This window comes from Hemitrygon akajei, chromosome 3, assembly GCF_048418815.1.
Source record: "Hemitrygon akajei chromosome 3, sHemAka1.3, whole genome shotgun sequence".
Taxonomy (NCBI): Eukaryota; Metazoa; Chordata; class Chondrichthyes; order Myliobatiformes; family Dasyatidae; genus Hemitrygon; species Hemitrygon akajei.
Genome location: NC_133126.1, coordinates 63,903,877 through 63,909,356, shown reverse-complemented (window position 1 = coordinate 63,909,356; position 5,480 = coordinate 63,903,877). Strand labels below are relative to the sequence as shown.

The 5,480-nt window shown below is 42.5% G+C and overlaps 1 pseudogene; it reads left to right on the top strand.

Moving 5' to 3' along the window:
• The first annotated feature begins 1,673 nt into the window (after positions 1-1,673).
• LOC140724548 (eukaryotic translation initiation factor 4E transporter pseudogene) lies at positions 1,674-2,840 on the top strand (annotated as a pseudogene).
• Positions 2,841-5,480: the final 2,640 nt, after the last annotated feature.

Genomic DNA, 5,480 nt, shown 5'->3' with positions numbered 1-5,480 from the left:
CAAAACTCAGCTATCGCTTCTGCTACCTGAGTTAAAATAATTGTAATGCTCTCTAGAATATTCTTATCACAGGAAGGATATTTATCAAAGGACAACCTGCATTTAAAAACCAAAACATTAATTCATTATACTATACACTCCTTTCACACACATCTCTACCCACAGCCCAACCCTGCACAGAGTGAGCCAGAGTCAACATTAAATCCCACAGCAAAAACTTCAGAACGTTTCATCCTGAACCATTAACTTTAAAATTATCTCCAAAAAACCATAGCAGGAGAAGTTTTTTATTATATATTATGTTTATTTTGACCCTTACGGATTGCTGTCAAGCTTCCCTGTGTGTACGTGCTGAATGTAATGTGATAGGGCATTCTAGGTAGATGAATTAAAGGTAAAATAAACAACACCTTTGTTCCTCAGCTCTCCACCTCTCATTGTGTTATTCATGGCCACCCGGCTTCCCAGCACAACAGACATAACAACTGGTGACGAGGTGATGATTCCTCACACGATATTTATTGTTTTGTTCCCTTCAGCAAGATAGGCTCGTGTGCACGCCACAAGCAAGACAGCTGCAGGAAGCGTGGTGAGTGAAGATGGAGGGCAGAGAACGAGAACTGGACAGTTAATTAAAACAAATAAGAGAGAGATGGATAAGACTAGTTAACTTTTCTGGAACGTGACTGTTTGAAAATGCAACAATGTTTGTGAGTATAGGTCCATATGACGGAATGACAGAGCAATGGACTGAAAGGTTTGAATATTTTGCACTAGCAAATTTCATGTTCCAACTTTTCTGACCGTGATGGGTGCAAAAATGTTTAATTATTACTCAGTCTAGTGAAAAGTTGAGAAGACAGACTAACATTCCAGAAGGCAATTGAGATTAGTACTGTACACCTACGGAGATAGTGGCTAAAGAAGCACGGCTATTAAGCGCATCTTTCCACGTTCATAAAGTTTTGACAGACTTTAAGAATAAGACACCTATTAGCAATCAATGTTACCATCATGGAAAAACTGGGCATTCAGCAAAAGCATGCTGGTATAAGGATTTAGATTGCCGAAGCTGTGGCAAAAATGGACATATTGAACATGCCTGTGGAAGTAAAAGGACACTGTCAACCAAAGACACTGTAATACAGAAAAACGACTTTTGGAAAACAAGTAGGAATGTGAACAAGGTGGTACATACTGAAGATGGACTGAGTGACTCTCTGTGGCTGAAGAAGCATTGCATGTTTATCTGTTTCAGGATATAAAGGGTGACCTCGTGGTTGGATGGAGCCACGATGTGGTAGCAGGTGGACACGGGGGCTGCAGTATCGCTGGTGTCAGAGACAGTTTACAAGGAGAAATTGCAGATCTCATCCCAGAAGGGACAAGGTTGACTTTAAAGACTTACACTGTGAGGTTGTTCCAGTGAGGGGAGTAGTACATGTTACAGTGGAGAATAACAAACAGTAATTTTTAAAGGTAGTCATCCAGCACTTCTGGGACACTTGTGTTTGGAGCAGCTCAAGCTTAACTGGCACAAAGTACATTTGATTGGTGGGCGCACTGGTCTCCAAGGGCTGTTAAAGGAAGACGCAGAAGTGTTTTACAGAGAACTGTGCAGTATGAATGGAATCACTGTTAAGCTGGCTGTTAAGGCTGGGTTCTTAGCAGAGAGACAGAGGTGCTGCTGAACCTTGGTGGTGGCACAGATAAAGAAAAATGGATTGAAAACAAAAGTTCAATTAAATAATACAATAAAAATGAGTGGCATGAAGAAACCATATAGATATTCCAAGGAAAAGCTGCTAGAAATCAAAGAGTTACCCATATGTAAAGCAGAGACCGGCATTTCTTTTCGGAAAATATGAGAGTGAAGGCACTTGGGACCCTGAAAGCTGACATGCACCTTTCTATCCCAGTTCTGGCAGGAGTTTGTCACTGGATAGAACGAAGAAGGACTATGCTTCAGATTTGGAGAGAGCAGTTCTCAACCAAAGAGTTGCAGGTCCACGAGGGAGAATAAAGGAAGCAGATCTTGACGCCGTACTCGGTCCTCAGCGCCAAGGCTTTGGGGGTGGCTGTCATGTGACCAATACCTCCAATAGTTAATACTGTAACTGAAAGTCCATTGGGCAATAAAAAGAATGAAAATCTTCGTGGATTGGGTCACCGGCGGAAAACTTGAACGCCAAGAACCTTTGATCAGGATGGCAGAGACAAAGATCTGCGTGACAGAGGAAAGGAATGAGACTACAAGGAAAAGTGCTTTAGGAGAGAGTTTGGTGATGGCAAACACATTTTTGGTGAGCAGAGTCAACGTGATTCCTATACTGAGAAGGAACCACAATGGTTTTCTCTGGCCCTACTAGTCAATCGGAAACAATAAAGCTGACAGGATTTGATGATAAAGTGTTATTGCAGAATCCAAGGTGGACAAAGGGGTGGAGGAAGCGATCAGAAACCCTTAAAGAAGGTGCAGAGTGCAATGGTGCTGCCCAAGAAGAGACACCTACTGCTTCTGCATCAGAAGCTGAGCAAGAAGTTCCCTGAGAAGCAGTCTTACCTGAACCCTCATTGGGGAACCTTGACTTCAGCTCAAAGCAAAGTGTACCTGGACTAGTACTGATGATTGATGAGGTGCTTGCTGAAGGTCAGTGTCATCCAGCCCGTTCAGTCAATGGCTTTCAAATAACTTAAGTAGACCAAATTGTTGCTCCAGTAGCCTGTGGCCTACCCTACATGAAGAACTTGAAAGACTTGCTGGTCTGGACCAGAGGATCCCAACTCTCGTTTCGCAGCTTGGAAACTACTTTTGTTTCCATTCCAGCACGGGAAGATAATAAGGAGATTAATAAAAAGGTTGCATCAACTGGTCCTAAACAAATACGGAAAAAAATCAGATATGACTGCTTTCAATAAGCTTTTTAACAGTACGAAGGCAAGTGGCACCTCACCTTTGCAAACAAAACCCTCTCAAATCCTACGGCTCCTGTAATGTGGCCTCCATCCCCAGATAGTTTGGGTGAGCTGCTTGGCTGTCAGAATCATCACACACCACTCCTTAATCAGCAAGGCCATCCATCCATCACCTGGTGGTGCCCCCTACTGGTTAAGATCTGTACATACACCACCAAGAAATAAAAATACTTTCACAACATCCCCAGGTTGTTGGTACCTTCACAGGAACAGGCGGCCTCCAGACCAGTTTAGTGACTAACCCTCAGCATATGGGTTATATTCCCAAGGGTTATGTCCAGAAATAGAGCCACTCTAGCCTCTTTCTCTAGTTTATATAAATGTCTTTTGTTGCCTGTTGAATTTAATGAGTGCTCCACTGAATGTTAATAGTTCAGCAGCTGGACTGTGCATGGGAAGGTGAGAAACCTTTAAGATAAGTGGGGGGGGGATATGTTATGTATTCATGTATATTTTGACCTTTACAGATTGCTGTCAGGCTTCCCTGTGTGTTACGTACTGAATGTAACACGAGAGGGCATCTGGGTAGATGACTTACAAGCAAAATAAGCAGCTGCATGTTTCTCGCTCACCTCTCTGTCCCTCGTGTGTGTCATTCACGGCCACCCAGCTTCCCAGTACCACAAATGTAACACTTTTTTTAAAAAAAATTCTCTCAGGTTTAGTTTGTCTTCATGATAATGAAAACATATGTCAAGTGTTTAAGGATTCCTTCCCTGCCAAACTTCTTCGCCATACCCAATTTACAGAGTAATCATTCCTAGACAGCAGACTATAACTTGATGCTTTTGGTTCTGATTAGCTAACTGGCTACTAGCCAGAATTGTACTCACCTGCCATGCTCAAACTGCTAAAATTTAATCCTAATGTACTGAATATAAATACATTCAAATCTATAAGGTAAAGGTGTAAACAGAAATTTTATTTCAAAATATCAACAATACTTTCAGAATAGCTATTATTTCAGTTGTCAGAGAAAGCTCTATTGAAAACAATGAGGCAAAAAATTCCCAAGCTGGGTAATGGAAGTCTGCTGAAGGTGGGAACATTGAGTTCTTGCTCAGAACCCTGCCAGTCAACAACGTTACTGGGGTCTAGAAAAGACCTGATGCAAAATACAGCATATAGCCCTGATAATAGTGCTGTCTAAAATCCATTGTGCAGTCAAAGAGAGAATATAGCAAACTTGTTTCAGAACATCTGAAGTTACCTTATAGTCATAAGAACATTTGTCGTGCAATTACAGGAACATTATAGGAGGTTAGTACCAAAGTAGTAGCCAGACAGACATGTCGAGTATCCTTTCTACCTACTGAACTGTTCCCTGAACCTATGGACTCACTTTCAAAGATTCCTCATCTCATATTCTCAATATTTATTGTTTTATCTCTCTTTTGTATTCACACAGTTTATTGACTTGTGCACATTGGTTATTTGAACATTCTGTTGGGTGAAGTCTTCCATTGATTCTGTTGTGATTCTTGGATTTACTGTGTATGCCCACAAGTAAACAAATCTCAGGGTTGTATATGCTGACATATTCATATGTACTTTGATAATCTTTCCCTGTGATTCCCTCGTCCATTCGACCCTCGCAGCACTTTACCCTGCAAGCAGCCTAAGCACTACAGCTGCCCGTACACCTCCTCCCTCACCTCCAATCAGAGTTCCAGACAGTCCTTCCAGGTGAGGCAAGCTTCACCTGTGAATCTGCTGATGATCATCAATTGTATCCAGAGCTCCCGGTGAGTCCTCCTCTGCATTGGAGACACTCATCGTAAATTTGGGGACCACTTCATCGAGTACCTACGCTCCACCCGCCACAAACAGGACTTCCCAGAGACTAAACATTTTAACTCCAATTCCCATTCCTGCTCCAATGTGTCGATCCATGGCCTCCCTCAGGGTGGAGGAGCAACACCCTGTATTCCACCTGGGTAGCCTCCAACTTGGTGGCATAAATATCAATTCCTCCCCCCATCCCCCCTATTCCCCCTCTGACCTTTCCCTTCTCCTCACCTGCCTATTACTTCCCCCTGGGTCCCCTCCTCTTTCCCTTTCTCCTATGGTCCACCCTCTTCTCCTATCACATTCTTTCTTCTCCAGCCCTTGACCTTTCCCATCCACCTGGCTTCATCTACCACCTTCCAGCCAGCCTACTTCCCCCACCCCCCCAACCTTTTCATTCTGGCACCTTCCCCCTTCCTTCTCAGCCCAAACCCTCGACTGTTTAGTCTTTTCCATAGATGCTGCCTGACTTGCTGAGCTCAGAATCAGAATCAAATTTTATCACCAGCATATGTCATGAAATTTGTTAACTTAGCAGCAGCAGTACAATGCAGCATATGATAAATATAGAATAAACTGAATGAATTACAGTAAATACATATATAAAATGGTTAAATTAAGAATAGTAGTGCAAAAACAGAACTATATTTTTAAAAGTGAGGTAGTGTTCATGGGTTCAATGTCCATTTAGGAATCATATGGCAGAGGGGAAGAGA